The sequence below is a fragment of the Physcomitrium patens genome, chromosome 16 (assembly GCF_059467195.1).
Source record: "Physcomitrium patens ecotype Gransden chromosome 16, ASM5946719v1, whole genome shotgun sequence".
Classification (NCBI taxonomy): Eukaryota; Viridiplantae; Streptophyta; class Bryopsida; order Funariales; family Funariaceae; genus Physcomitrium; species Physcomitrium patens.
This window is the reverse complement of record NC_143425.1, coordinates 11,679,261-11,696,475: the sequence shown is the minus strand read 5'-3', so window position 1 is coordinate 11,696,475 and position 17,215 is coordinate 11,679,261. Positions and strand designations below refer to the sequence as shown.

Here is a 17,215-nt window from a genome sequence, read left to right as displayed (position 1 = left end):
CTTTAAAAAGAGGTTGTTTAAAAAGATTACTATTAGAATTTGTATAACTTTATTTTCTTTTAATAATGGCTTTTGAGATTGATTTTTTTGGTAGTAACTTTAAATATTTAGAGTCACTTTTATTAGACATTGGTGATTCTTGAAGTCTTATTTTGGTTCTTTAATTTAGTATTTAGGAGATATATTGAGTAAATCTTATAAAAAAAAGAATTGAAGAGGGATTTTGGTGGCAAAAAGAGAGCTTAGGGCATATATATATATATATATATATATATATATCTATGCAGATGGATGATGAAAATCTCCATTCCTATTGGTCAAAAATCATGACCAATGGACTTCGAGGAGGCTGCCCGAGGCCATATTAGAGATTAGGGTTAGTTTTTCGAAAGAATTTGAGCTTTGGAGGCTAAGGTCAGCAAGTTTAGGTTTTTGGCTAAAATTTTGGTACAAATTTTGAGTCATTTGGAGTTTATATGAAAGAGATATAGGCACTCAAAGTTAAGGTGTTGATTTTGTATCTACTATCACTCTTTTGGATATAACGTATGTACACGGAAAGCAACAGAGGATCGACAAGTGGAATTAAAAAAAGCACTTTCTTAGCTATATTTTACGCATATTGTTTAATGAATTTTGAGCTAGAATAAAGGAGTTATTGGAAGTTGAAGTCAGCATTTGGAATCTAAGGAGTTGTAAGTGATCCGAATTGCTAGTAGTTGTATTTTGAATTATATCTTGTGTAATTTGACAAGATTTTGGCTAAAAAATTCCAAGAATGTTTATTTTCATGTAATCAAACTTTATACATAAGTTTTGTGACATTTGGGTCTTGGATTTGAGAGATATGACGAAAATAGTACTTAGGTGCTTGTGAATTAGGATTTTAGAGCACTTGCTAGGATTTTAAGATGCCAGATGATCGGTAGCAAAATTTATGGTTGAATTTTTGTAAGGTGAAACTTAAGGGTGAATTCTATAATACTTGTAAATTTGGCAAAATCTGAATGATTGGATCAAGAGATATGAATTTCTAAAGTTCAAGAAGAAGAAATCCTTTGCAGAAATATTATATTTTGAAGGGATTTTATTATAACTTGAGCATTTTATATAAAGTAAACGAATATTTTGGGAGCCAAGACTATATATATATATATATATTAAAGATGGATATATGGAGTTATGGTTGAATTTTTATATAAAGGTGAGCTTTTGAGAGGAGATTGTAGATTTCTTTTGAAGTTATTGAAAACCTAATCTATCAGCGAATGGTTAGCTATGATTTAGTATATCCAAGAATTTTAGAATTTTTTTAGATATTTTAGAAAGCCTTATGTACAAACCTTCTTAAATATAAAAGGATTTATTAATACAATATCTTTTTGATATTGTAGTATTTATTTGTCTTCTACTTTTAAGGTTAAATAATTTATTGGAGCTTGGCCAATAAGTTAAAACTAAGCTCTCTACAGCTAGGTATCCAATGTATTCTTAGATAGAAAACCACGCAATACAACAACAATCTCTATTATAAGTGGAGAAACTTGTTTTCCAACACATTGTCTTCTTTGACAAATATGCTCCTCATTTTATGATTTTGTTGCTTCTTTGGAGAATATTGAGCAGTGTATTTAGATTTTCTATAATTTAAGCACAATCCTTCTTGACGGCAACAAGTATTTTCTTGCTTGGTAAAAGGTTTAAAATATATCACATCAATTTGCATATCATCTATTTTTGAATATATGTATTGAAGAAATGTTGGTGTTGCCATCAAATTGTAGTATGTTGAGGTCCACTTATGCAACTCTCAGATTGAAATTCAAAAAGTTGATTATCATACTTCACAGCAAAGTCAATTCCTTGACTTAATGTTTGAGGATTAGGTAAGTTGAGAATCAATTTCTTTACTTCATATTATAATCCATAGAAAAATTAACTAATAAGTGTAGCATCATTTCACTTGATATTAGTTGTAAGTTGTCAAAAATGTGAAGCATATAATGTTACAGATTGATTGCCTTATCGCAAAATATGGATCTTATTGGTTGCAACACGAGTTGCATTATGTTTTCCATATATGGACTAAAATTTTGCCAAAAATGCCTCTAGATTATTCAATATTAGATCTTGTTATTCAAGAAAAGATGAAAATCACAATAGTACTCAACTTGAAAGAAATATACTAATGAATCTAACTTGTGATCCTAGAGTTGAATAACTTTGAGGTTGAAGTTCAATCACAAGTTATATTTTATTGATAAATCGTCAAAATTTGGATCTTATACTATCAAACTTCTCAAATAGGATAATTTTTGGTTCTTTAATACTTGAAGGATGTTCCATCATAGGTGAAAGGACTTGATTTGGTACAGATGTTGAAGTAGCTCTAATCATCTCTATATCCTCACTTCTTGTCATTCTTGTTGATCCTTGTGGTGGTAAGTTAAGTTGATGTATTGCAAGCATCAACTCCCTCAATTGTTCATGCATTTGTATCATTGCTTTCTTCATTTCAACATACTTTGCCATAATAACACTCAAAAAATATCTAATACTAATAAAAAAAAAAAGTAAAAAAAAGAACTTGAGGACAAAGAAAATACTAAGAACAATATCAATTTATACGAAGGTAATCGACAACTTCTAATACGCTTATGTCTTATCAAGAGAAAAGAATAATCTACTTTTAATAAAAAAAAAGACAAAGCTTTGATATTATAAGTGTACGCTTGTCAATCTATCAAGGACATGAACTAGAAGATGATGCATAAACCAATGAAATCCATCTTAAAGAAAAAATAACAAAATAGAAATAAAGAAGTATGTATATTAAAAAGAAATTGGAATGGCTTATAACCAAAAGACAAAAAAACTTGAGACTCTTGAAATTGGACTAGAAACAAGAAAAGAGTTGAGAAGAGTGAAGAAGGTTTTACTCTTGTCTCTATATATACTATCTAAGTAGGGGCTATATGGTGATGTTTTATAGGACCTCTAATATGTGTTGACTTTGTAGGACATATGCCTTGACTTACAAGACAAGTTTTTCTATATGTTTGCCATATAGTTAGCTTATTCGTCAAGCTACCAATATGTGTGGCACATGGTTAATATGTTGACCAATTTTTTAACCTAAAAGTCAACAATGGATACCTATAAAGTCAAAGCAGCATCTATAATACTTCTAGAAAGCTTCTTTAGAAGATATTATAGAATTAACTCACTTTTACCTACTTCTATCTATTCCTATCTATTTAATAAGGTAATTACTAGCTTACATATGTATGTCCATGACAAAATCACATCGATGAAGCTTCTTAAGAAGACTTTATGAAATTAATCTATATTCACCTATTTTTATCTAATCATATAAATAACAATTAAAATAAATGTATATGACCGTACTACATCAATGGCTTAGTTCTTTCTATATTTTTGCAATGATTTTTGATGTCACATACTACCTCAAGATGTTGCCACATATTCAAGTCCATCTAGTCTTCCATGTTTTGCAACTAAAAGAATTTCATACCAAGCCAAAGCGCTTTCTAAATCAACACCAACCATTATATTCTAACTATCTAGAATCATCTTTGAGAAAAAATGGAAGTTTCTAGAATTGAAGTTAGGTTAATGGACTAGGTACGATCTACCTATTGTGAACATAGTCCTTAGAACCTTCTAGAGGCATGTTTCTAGAACCTTTTAGAAGCAAGTCTCTGAAACCTTCTATAAGCAAGTCTCTGGAACCTTCTAGAAGCAAGTCTTTGGAAGCTTCTAGAAGCTTCGTAGTTGGTAGAAGATGTTAAGGACATAGTCTTTAGAACCTTCCAAAGATAAGTTTCTAGAACCTTCTAGAAGCAAGTCTCTAGAACCTTCTAGAAGCAAGTCTCTAGAACCTTCTAGAAGCTTCCTAGTTGGTAGAATTTGCTTGAAAAGCTTCTTAAATAGGAGTATATATTGGAATCGAGGCTGAAAAGTTCTTCAGTCTCGACAACACATCTCTTGGAGCTCTAGCTCACCTCTCTGGTGTTGTTCTTGTATTCATCTGATTAATCTAATTCTTGCCAGTTCTTCTTGAACTTCTTGTTAGATCTCGAGCCTGTATTTCTATGTCCGTGACAGTTTGTCAAGACTGAACTCACCTCAGATATCAGAGCTAGTTTCTTCTTCGTTAGAGTATGGATTACCCCTCTGCTTGAATGTGTACTAGCATTTTAGAGGTTGCGGATTACCCTCCTCTAAATTGATACTTCTTTTGTTACAATATTGGAGTCTTATTCTTCTTGGAGAGAGTGGATTACCCCTTTTCTTGAAGCTCTTAAGGCGTTTTAGAGGTTGCGGAGTACCCTCCTCTAAACCAATATTGTCTTCTTGTAGAATCATTTCTATCTTTCTCTTAGAATGGTTGGAAGCTAAGACATTAGTATGACAGAAAGTTTAGAGTCCAAGTTCGATGCTATCATGAATGCCCTCGATACGTTATCACAAAGAACTGCAGAAATTAAAGGAGTCGTGGCAAGGCTTCATAATGATGAAGCATCTGGGATGGCACAATCTAGGTTGCACCAGCCTCAAACTTCTATACTTGGAGAAGCAACTTTGCATCAGGTTTGACAAGCACCGTTGGTTCTACAACATAAGGAGCCCCGAGTTAGCCTTCCGGACAAGTTCGATGGTACGCGTTCCAAATTTCAAGGATTTGTCAATCAAATTAGGTTGATAACAGTTTTACAGCCCGAATGCTATCCAACAGAGGAGTCACGTGTTGGGCTTGTTGGAACCTTACTTATAGGGTAAGCTCTATCATGGTTTGCTTCTTTGTTTGAGAAACGATCATCCATACTAAACAAATTTGAAACCTTTTTCGAGGCATTTGTGGAAGCATTTGGTGAACACGACAAGGTTTGATGGGCTACAACAAAGATTCGGTCACTACGATAAAGGATGCGCTCTATATCAGTCTATGCATTGGACTTCAGGCAATTAGCATGCGACATCAACTGAGGCGAAGAAGCATTGATGAGTCAATTCTATTGGGATTTAAGGGACAATGTGAAGGATTTGCTGCTAACTCTTCCTGATCTGCAAACGCTCAACAAAGCTATTAGCCAAGCTGTGAAGTGCAATAATCGCCTATTCCAACGTCACCAAGACCAACATTCAAGACAACATACGATTCGCCACGTTCCAACTATGTCAGCAAGCAGCATGAATTCACATTCAGAGGTAGAAGACATGCAAATTGATATGATATGTGTCAAATTCATTACTCTAGAAGAAAAAAAGTGGTGTATGGACGAAGGTCTATGCTTGTATTACGGTGAAGAAGGCCACAAAGTTGGAAACTGCCCCAAGAAGCAAAATCGACGTATTGTCAGGACTAGAGGCATGTTTGTTCAGGAAAACGAGGATGCCCAGCCACAATAGGAACCGTGTGATTGGACAGTGAAATATCATAACAACAATCAGGTTCCTTTCTTTCTTCTCAACTTGCCCTTTGTTTTACAATCCCTTTGCTTAATGGCCCTCAGAAACTGAGAACCTTAGCATTATTGGATTCAGGAGCATCTGCTTGTTTCTTAGATGAAGAATTTGCGAAGCGTCATAAGATCCCTTTAGTACAAAAATCCAAACCTGTTCACGTTGAGGTCATAGATGGACGACCTTTATTGTCTGGTAGTGTCACCCATGAATCAAAACCTATAGAAGTGACGTTTAAGGACCATAGTAGCCATATTATTTTTAATATTATTAGAATCCCATCAAATCTTATTATTCTTGGTCTTTCCTGGTTGGAAAAGCATAACCCATCCATAGATTGGAGGTTGCGAAAGATGACCTTTTCTACAAAATCATCCAAGAGCAAGCCTAGTAAAAAACCCCAAATAGAAAAATCCTTATTCATTGGAGCAAGAGCGTTTATAAGATTGTCCAAGGAAGGCACACCATTTGTCATTTATGCGGCTCCAACTATTGGAGAGAAGATCTTGACAACAAGTATACCGAAGCAATATAAGGATTTTAAAGATGTATTTCAAAAGAAGAATGCCGACAAACTATTGGAACACCGACCATATGATTGCACCATAGACTTACAAGAAGGAGCACAACCACCTTTTGGCCCAATCTACAATCTATTGCAGATGGAGTTGGCGGAGTTGCGGAAGTACATCGACGAGAATCTAGCCAAGAACTTCATCCGTCATTCAAAATTATCAACTGGGGCACCCATCTTATTTGTGAAGAAGAAAGATGGCTCGTTGCGAATGTGCGTGGACTATCGAGGCCTCAACAAGATAACAAAGAAGACATGTTACCCGTTACCCGTTACCCTTGATTTTTGGTCTCTTAGAACAACTTGGACTTGCAAGGATCTTTACAAAAATTGATCTAAAGGGAGCTTACAACCTCGTACGAATTAAACAAGGAGATGAGTGGAAGACAGCGTTCCATACAAGGTATGGCCATTTTGAATATAATGTCATGCCTTATGGTCTTACCAATGCTCCAGCAGTCTTTCAACATATGATGAACGACATTTTTCGAGAGCACCTTGATGATTATGTTGTCATCTACTTAGATGATATTCTGATATTCTTCAAGTTGCTGCTCCTCTTACTCAGTTGACATGCAAAGATAAGCTGGAATAGGGACCTCTAGTAGAGAAGGCGTTTCAAGACCTGAAGACGGCATTTACTACGGCTCCAATCTTAGTACATGCAGACTTTACAAAGGCCTTCTATTTAGAAATTGATGCTTCGAATTTTACTTTGGGAGCTATACTTTCACAAATGATAGAAGAAAAGAAGCTCCATCCGGTTGCATTTTATTCTCGAAAGTTCTTTGCTGTTGAAATCAATTATGAGATCCACGATAAGGAACTTCTTACTATAGTGGATTCTTTCTAAGAATGGCGTCACTTTCTTAAAGGAGCTGCACACCCAGTGACCATATACACTGATCACAAGAATTTGGAGTATTTCATGTCGACTCGAGTTCTAAATTGACATCAAGCTCGGTGGAGTATGTTGCTATCTAGATTCGATTTTGTTATCACTTATCGACCTAGAAAGCAGCAAGGACTATCTGATGCCTTATCGAGGAGATCATATCTTGTACCAAAGGTTGGAGAAGCAGCGTTTGATCAACAATGTATGACGTTGTTGAAGCCACAGCAATTTCGGCTTTGTGTTACTATTGTGCCAATTGATGCTGACTTCCTGAACCAAGTACGTGCCGTAACTATTGAAGATCCAGTAGCCATTGATATCAAGCAGCGTACCAATGACAACAAGTTCAAGGTGGAGGGAGATCTTTTATATTTTAAGGAGTAGTTGTATATTCCAAAAGAACTAGCACGACTTTGAGTTCTTCAATCTCGCCACGATTTTCCAGCTGCAAGATATTTTGGATTCAAGAAGACCTTGGAGCTTATTTCTCGAGATTTTTGGTGGCCTCAAATGTGAAAAGATGTGAAAGATTTTGTCCTCTCCTGTGACATTTGTTCAAGATCCAAGAATCCTCGACATCGCCCTTATGGACTTCTACAACCATTATCAATTTCACGTTGATTATGGTCTTGAGTTTCCATGGACTTCATCACGGACCTGCCATCATCGAACTCATTTGACAGCATCTTTGTCGTGGTAGATCAGCTTACAAAGATGGCGCACTTTGTTCCTTGCAAGAAGACATTATCCAGTGAAGTCATAGCAAGGCTCTTTCTCGATAATGTATATCGATATCATGGACTACCAGATGATATTGTATCAGATCGAGGAAGCCAGTTCGTATCAAAGTTTTGGAGATCTCTTTTTGAGATACTGAAGGTGGATATCAAGCTTTCTCGGCTTTTCATCTTCAAACTGATGGCCAAATGGAATGGATGAACCAAGTCTTGGAACAATATTTACGATGCAGCATCAACTATCAGCAAGACAATTGGATCACATATCTGTCGCTAGCCGAGTTTGCATATAACAACACCCTCCATGCGTCGACTCAGTACACACCATTCTTTGCTAACTATGGGTATCATCCGTACCTTGATTTATTGAGTCCGTCAACAAATAACAATCCAGCTGTTGAAGGACTTGCGAAGCAACTATCAGAGCTTCAAAATACGTTGAAGCTTCAATTACAATCCGCTCAAAAATCCTACAAGGCGTCTGCAGATAGATTTTGGAATCAAGCACCTACTTTTAAAATTGGAGATAAAGCATGGCTTCTTCGATGGAATATCAAGACCAAGCGACCATGTGATAAGTTAGACTATCGAAGATTGGGACCATTTATCATCTAGAAGCAAATCAATCTAGTGGCGTACCGTCTAAAATTACTGACTTCTATGAAGGTACATCCAGTCTTTCATGTTTGTCTGTTGGAGCCTTATCAAGAGTCATCGTTTCTTGAAAGAGTGCAATGTCCACCACCTAGTATTGAGATCGAGAACCACGAGGAATATGAGGTCGAAAAGGTGTTGGATTCACGGCAAAGGTGGGGCAAGTTGGAGTATCTTGTTCATTGGTGCGGCTACGATATTAATGAGCGAACGTGGGAACCAGCTAAAAATCTTGTCAATGCGCCACAAAAGATATAGGAGTTTCATCAATAACATCCTCATAAACCTAAGCCGGTTCAACGATAGCTTCATTCTGAAGCTTGTTCATCCAAGAATATAAGAAAAAAGGAGAGCACCACCAAAACTCGTAGTTGATAAAGTGGAATTTTTTCAATAGCCTTCTGATATGGATAGCCAAGAGATAGATACTATGCCACTCAAATTATCTCAATTGACTAGCTGACAAAGGCGACCCCGAGATGAAGAACCGTCGACATGACGACGACGACAGAGGATACCGAGTAACTGATCACTGGTGATTGTATTTGAATTCGAGCCTGCTTACAATGGTTAGCCAAAAGGTGTGTTTGCAAGATAATTTCACAATGAAGACACGAAAGTTCATACTTGGTCAGAAGTCGAAGGCATGGGCCTCTATCATCGGCTTCAAGGGTCGATGAACCACTTACCTTGTGAACAATAGTTGGAGTTCATAGTAGACGTTATGCGACAAATCTTTATTTTCTTGCGTTGATACTGATTAACAATAATATTACTTCTCAGAGACCTCGAAGCTAAAGGAGGGGGTGATGTTTCTAGAACCTTCTAGAAGCAAGTCTCTGGAACCTTCTAGAAGCTTCCTAGTTGGTGGAAGTTGCTTGAGAAGCTTCTTAGTTGGTGGAAGTTGCTTGAGAAGCTTCTTAGTTGGTGGAAGTCGCTTGAGAAGCTTCCTAGTTGATAGAAGTTACTTGAGAAGCTTCCTAAATAGGAGTATATATTGGAATCGAGGTTGAAGAGTTCTTCAGTCTCGACAACACATCTCTTGGAGCTCTAGCTCACCTCTCTGGCGTTGTTCTTATATTCATCTGATTAATCTAGTTCTTGCCAGTTCTTCTTGAACTTCTTGTTAGATCTCGAGCCTGTATTTCTATGTCCGTGACAATATCAAGCTTTCTTCGGCTTTTCATCTTCAAACTGACGGCCAAACAAAATGGGTGAATCAAGTCTTGGAACAATACTTACGATGCAGCATCAACTATCAGCAAGACGATTGGACCATATATCTGTCACTAGCCGAGTTTGCATATAACAACACCCTCCATGCATTGACTCAATACACACCATTCTTTTCCAACTATGGGTATCATCCGAACCTTGATTTATTGAGTCCGTCAATAAATAACAATCCAACAGCTGAAGGATTTGCGAAACAACTATCAGAGCTTCAAAATATGTTGAAGCTTCAATTACAATCCGCTCAAAAATCCTACAAGGCATTTGCAGATAGATTTCGAAATCAAGCACCTACTTTCAAAATTGGAGATAAAGTATGGCTTCTTCGACGGAATATCAAGATCGAGTGACCATGTGATAAATTGGGCTATTGAAGATTGGGACCATTTATCATCTAGAAGCAAATCAATCCAGTGGCGTACCGTCTGGAATTACCGACTTCTATGAAGGTACATCCAGTCTTTCATGTTTCTCTGTTGGAACCTTATCGAGAGTCGTCTTTTTCTGGAAGAGTGCAATGTCCGCCACCTAGTATTGAGATCGAGAACTACGAGGAATACGAGGTTGAAAAGGTGCTGAATTCACGGTGAAGTTGGGGCAAGTTGCAATATCTTGTTCATTGGTGCGGCTACGACATTAATGAGCGAACGTGGGAGCCAACTAAAAATCTCGCCAATGTGCCACAAAAGGTACAGGAGTTTCATCAACAACATCTTCATAAATCTAAGCTAGTTCGACGATAGCTTCTTTCTGAAGCTTGCTTATCCAAGAATATAAGAAAGGGAGAGAGCACCACCAAAATTTGTAGTTAATGTAGTTATTTTCTCCAAGATAAAGTAGAATTTTTTCAGTAGCCATAGTTTGGTCTTCTGATATGGATAGCCAAGAGATAGATACTATGCTAGTCAGATTATCTCAACCAACTAGCTCACGAAGGCGACCTCGAGATGAAGAACTGCCTACACCACGACGATGACGGAAGATACCAAGTAACCGATCATTGGTTATTGTATTTGAGTTCGAGCTTGCTTACGATGGTCAGCCAGAAGACGTGTTTGCAGGACAATTTCACAATAAGGACATGGAAGTTCATGCTTGGTCAGAAGTCGAAGGCGTCGGCCACTACCGTTGGCTTCAAAGACCAATGAACCACTTGCCTCGTGAATAACAGTTGGAATTCATAGCAGACGTTATGCGACAGATCTTCATTTTCTTGCGTTGGTACTGATTAACAACAACATTGCTTCTCAGAGATCTTGAAGCTAAAGGAGGGGGTGATGTTAGGAACATAGTCCTTAGAATCTTCTAAAGACAAGTTTCTAGAACCTTCTAGAAGCAAGTCTCTGGAACCTTCTAGAAGCTTCGTAGTTGGTAGAAGATGTTAAGGACATAGTCCTTAGAACCTCTAGAGACAAGTTTCTAGAATCTTTTAGAAGCAAGTCTCTGGAACCTTCTAGAAGCTTCTTAGTTGGTAGAAGTTGTTTGAGAAGCTTCATAAATAGGAGTATATATTGGAATCGAGGCTGAAGAGTTCTTCAGTCTCGACAACACATCTGTTGGAGCTCTAGCTCACCTCTCTGGTGTTGTTCTTGTATTCATCTGATTAATCTAGTTCTTGCCAGTTCTTCTTGAACTTCCTGTTAGATCTCGAGTCTGTATTTCTGTGTCCGTGACACTACCATAGAACATTCTTGAAAGAGTTTAAGGCTGTCATTTAGATAGGGCCTACTATCTAAGAATATTTTAGAAAATCTAAGGTAGTACAATAAAGTATAAATAGGATTGGCCAAGACCTTTTGTCCTTTTTGGTCAAGTATGGTTTTGGATTCTTTTCCTTAATATAATTGGGTTTTGTATCTTCTTTTTTGTTTTGTTTTGTTTTAATTTAATTTTGATTACCAATTTAGTCTTTTGTGTCTCATTTTGTTAGTTTTGTTCAATTTTATTCTAGTCTAGTTTGTCCTACTTTGTGATAAGGTTTTATATTGCTTTAGATTTGAAGGGTCTTAGACACTTGAGATAAACCGATCTTATTTTAGTTGTAAAGCTTTATTAGAGAGTTTTAGATTTGTTCTTGTATCTTGTGAATATTATAAGCTATATCATTGCATGTGCTTTTCAATATTTTGTTCAATATATAGCACAACTATAAGTTTTGCATTAGCAAGAAATTAAACAAATATATTATTATTGACAATAGAAAAAACTTCTTTTTAGAAATATTTTATTAACTTACAAAGATATATTAGGCCTTATTTTAGTAGAATACTATGTGTCATTTTTAAAGAAGAATATTATATAATATCATGAGAAATGAATAGATCAAAGATGATTTTAATCTTGCCTCTATATATATTGACTATGAAGAAAATATAGTGGAAGCTAATTATAGATAGCAAGGCTTGTGATCCAATAATTTAATTACAGTTTATTTCCAATATTACTTTGTCAAAGTAAGAAGTATATGGCACAAGTTTTAGTAGATACATAGCATATCTATAAAGGTCTACACATTTAAGTTACTACAAAGATACTTCCTTGAAGCTGTTAAAAACTATATTATCTTTTTAATATAGTACTACCTACTTTTTCTTATTTAAATTTACTCCTATTTACTTCAATAATCTTGGATATTTATTACATGATGTTTATGATTTTTTTAAGTTACTATTAATAATATTTAATTTATAATTATAAATTTCTTTATTTTCTTGTAATAACTTAATTTCTATGCTTAAAAAAAATTGTAAGATTTTTTGTATGGAAAAAAATATTAATTAAAATAATTTTTAAATTTTTATTTTGATTGCTTAAATAGCCATATAATAATTATAGTAATAAAAAGTGATCAAGAAATATATCTATTAAGATATAATTATGCTAATATTCATAAAAGAATTATTAAATATATATTTTATTTAAATTAATATATAAATACATAATATGTATATATATATATATATATATATATAGATTTTGGTATGTGCAAATTCAGGTAATTATATTTTTATTTGTTCAAAAGAACGATAAATGTTTTGGAATAACAAGAACACAAATTTCAGATAAGTGCTTTTATTTCAGATAAAATTTAATATTAATTTATAAACTAAATAAGCATAATTTTAAAAAATTATTCTTAAAGTTTATATGTTAATTTATAAAATTTTATATGAAAATAATCAGATTTAAATATATTATAAATTTGATATTAACCTTATAAGACATTATTTTGAAATCAAATTTTTTTTCTATATTAAAATAATAATCATCATTAATTAATAATAACATATTAATATTATAAAAAAATTTAAATAAAATCTAATACTAAAATTAAATTTATTGTATTTCAAAGAATTATAGTACATAAAATTATTGTATTTCTTAGAATTTTTTTTTGCATGAATACATATATATATACATACACACAAATGAATTTACAAAATTAATAGATCTAAACTATATTGAACTTTGTGCATTTTCTTAATACATCTACAGTAAAAAGACAAAAATATAAATGATAATTATTATTTTAAAAGTTAAAAAAAAATTATATACAAGTATTTGTAGATAGATCAGCAAAAAATAAAAGTAAAAAACAGAAGGAAAAGTCATGCATAGAAAATTTCAATAAAAATGTATAACAACGAATTAATAAAGAAATATTTGGATAATTCAAAATAATGATATTATATATATATATATATATATATATATATATATATATATATATATATATATATATATATATATATATTTCAAAATTTTCTCTTTTAATTGATATGTTTGTTGTGATTAAATTTAATTTTTTTAAAATAATCATAAATACAAAAAAATCTTATTATACTTATATTATTATAATTTTTATTCTCATATATATATATATATATATAATTTTAGATACATAGATATATAGATATATAAATAAATAAATTATAATTTTTTAGATGAATATAAATTTTATTTTTGTAGTTTCATTATACAAGTAAAAAGTAACTATTATTATAAAATATTAATTTATTAAAACACTTTTTAGATTGAATTTTTTATACTATTATGATACAAATTTATATTAATATTAAAAATCAAAATCATAATATTACAAACCTATATAAAAATAATAGATTTAAATTACATGACATATTAAAAAAAATCATGTATCTAAATATATTGAATTTTTTTCATAATTTTAAAGATATTAATAAGCTTCAAAGATTATGTTATATAACACTATGGAAATTTAAAAAATATATATGGTTAGAAATATAAGAATAAATATTTGAGTAAAACAAAATATTTGAAAAAAAATTGAACTTTAATTTTTACAAAGATGTACAAATTATGATACATGAAATTTTACAAAAGATAAAACAATAATAATAATAATAATAATAATCCAATAAATTACAATTATTATGATTTTTATATAAATAACATAGACTAATAATTTTTACATATATTTTAGATTAAATTATCATTTACGTTGTTTAAATTTGAAGCTTTTTTTAATTTCATAAAATTTTGATTATTTATTTATTATAAAAGAATTGAAAACATTCAAATCAAGTCTTGCATATAAGAAATATATATATATATATATATATATATATATATATATATATATTATCATTAAAATTATTTTAAGATCTACTTTATTGTCTTCGTTCTTAAAAGATCTACAGCAATTATAGATAAATATTAAATTAAAAAATAGAATAGTTTTTTAATTTTCTCATTATTATTCACGATATTTGATAAAAAGACAAAATTTCAAAAAAATCATCCAATTTTAAAGCAACATGTAAAAGCAAGTAGAATTGTCACACATCTATCTGGTTTTTGGATGTTGGTATCAGTGGTTCACAACCCTAAAAGTTAGCACTAAGATTCTATTGAGCCCACAAATAATCAAATCAAAGTACACCCCTATGGTTGGCCTCCTCTGAGTGCGCTTTCCATTTTCTAACGCACGGAGCAATATTCTCATTATATATTGCAAAATGTCAATTACGTTTTTCAGAACTAACTTAGATTCAATTTGAAACTCGTAGTGCAATTCAACATTCAATTTAATATTCATGACATCTAGTGATGCAGAGTATTTCAGCATTGAAGTTATCATGTATCTTCTCTCCAATTATCAGACTTGTTGACACACATTGATGGAGATTGTTCATGACTGTTGGCTAACAAAGATTTTTAATTAGTTTAGGATAGTGAAAAAGAATACTTTATGATCTAGTTAACAATCAACGACGATAGTGCAGGGCAAAAATGAATGTGTTGTTAACTGGACTGGATGATTTTCGGCTTCGACGGTTGTTTTCAATACAACTTCCGCAACAGGTGCAGAAAACAGGCACAATAATTCAGTCTAAAGATGCAATGAAATTGCGATGGCAGGGTTCATGGGGGCGGTTGAGGTACCGGCAAGAGTGTTTGGCAATTATAGGTACAGAATAATGCTTCTGCAAATCAGGAGATTGCATGGATGCTATCAGCCAAAATGTAGAGTTTGGCAGAAGACATGATATTAGTTGCAAACTAAGATATGGGGTAAGATTCAATGAGATGGACGCTTCATTATCAGATTCCTTCATCTTCCACGTATATTGACAAATCATGTCACATCTTCGTTACTGAGTTACATCAAACGCAGTGGTGGATAAGGATTTCGAATCCTTTTTCTTCAGATGGGCTACTGATAACTTTGTAACTCACTGTCAGAAACAGAGTTCTTTGAATTAAGAAATAGAGGTATTGATTATTGACAATGAAACAAAGTTCCACCAATATGATTACGACGCTCATTGTCTCCTCTTAACTTGCTCGGTACATGAAAGGGCGGTCACAGTAATGTTGAAGGGCGTAGAAGAGAAATCTGTAGTGAAAGTTGCAACAATTATGAAGCTGCGCATTGATAGTCATTCTTTGTGTGTCAGCCACGAACTACATGAACAAACTGAACCATACTTGAAGTTTCTCTGGACGCAATTTCTGCGTGCAACTGATCAGAAGCAAGGATCACGCAAGTAAGTGTCCGGGTGCTAAGGATGGTTCCTATCATTGCGAGCATGATATAGCAGTCTGAAACATCAAGAGACATTATTATTAACAACATCAGCGTTGCTAAGGACGCAGTATGGCAATCGAAAAGGGAAAGTAGATCAGTAAGGTACTGACATGTATTTCTCCTCAGTGGAGGCTGTACATCAGATCGGTAGCGATCTACCAAATGGGAATGGAAACTGAATAATCTAACAAGCTCCGTGTTGCCTTAATCGTCTATGGTACAACGCATACTTCCCACTTCCGACATCTGGGCAATCATTCACGTCACATATATTTGCATACAAGCCACTTCTCACATTTGTACTTGATCTACTTATCCTTTCCTCTACGAGGAATTGGCAAAGTGACGGTGCAACTGCCACTTCCCGCACACTCATCCTGCTCACTAACATGATCACCAAGGCCAAGGTTGGAAGCAGACAACCTCCACACAAAGGTCATTTCTCAAGCATGTTTCCTCCTTAAAGACGGTACTGATGAGAGACTAAACGTAGATCCAGTTGCGATGGAGTGACCTGCTCAGTATTGAGAAGTAGAATTAGTGTGCTATGGTTTACTGATCGTCTCAGTTAGAAGAGGTTGCTTTCCTCACACCTATCAGAACAGTTGCAACATTAAGTAAATCCTTGCACAGCGAAACTGATAACTGTGTGCAGCAAAACATATGCTGCACCGACACATGCTCAATTTCACTGTTAGCATTGGTGCTATCGCTTTTCAAAATTCAGAATGGCATGTAACAATCTGACTACTCTCTAAATTTCTATTAGAGCTGAATCATTCAGGCACCTGCTGTTCAGTGCTATGATAATTTCTAGACCGTGGGAAACAGACGCACGTTGTCTTGCTGAACAAGTCACCGTCGATGCTCTGAATGTTACTGAGCGGAGAGAAGTCATGCCCGAGTCGAAACTTGGAGACATGCTGACAAAGCATCAGATCTTGGCATATACGAATTGCACGATCTCTCCGCTTAGCATCGTCTCATGAAATGTGAATCAGCATAAAACATAGGCGGGCGAAATGGAGCCCGATCCGGAGCCGCGAATTAAACAGAGGCCTAACATATACAACCCATTCCGTACTGCTGAGTCCCAAGTTGGAGTTTTTATACTAGCCACAAACTGACCGTCGGCTTCAACCGAATCTTGTTCGCAGTATTGTCACGTATCCTTAAGAACAGGAATAGTGCTCGGCCCGGATATCAGTTTGATATGCAAAGATGATGTCAAGCCACTGGTCATTTCCTCACGGCTTCTCGGATTGTACTGCGCATATCAACGTTCTGACCGTGAGGTACCAGGATATTGCACAACTTAAAGGACAGCCCTTTCCCACTTGTTGCAACTCTGCCGAGGGGAATGAAGCCTGGTCCGGAGCTTCATCAAGGCAACCCAAGATATGGCTTCGGGCCACACGTCATTCCTCACGGCAATGTCACATATATATAACATCTTCGACAAAGCGCCACACACACCGAAGATCTTCGAAAGTCTTGTCTTGAGCACTACATGATGCAACTTAGGCAAGGGGAATGAAGCCTGGTCCGAAGCAACTGATCTCAGG

General features: G+C 34.3%; 1 long non-coding RNA gene across 1 annotated transcript; it reads left to right on the top strand.

Moving 5' to 3' along the window:
- Positions 1 to 14,650: 14,650 nt before the first annotated feature.
- Positions 14,651 to 15,859, top strand: LOC141046331 (uncharacterized). Its single transcript, XR_012219201.2, has 2 exons — positions 14,651 to 15,133; positions 15,520 to 15,859. It is a non-coding gene; the product is annotated as an uncharacterized LOC141046331 (long non-coding RNA).
- The last annotated feature ends 1,356 nt before the right edge of the window (positions 15,860 to 17,215 follow it).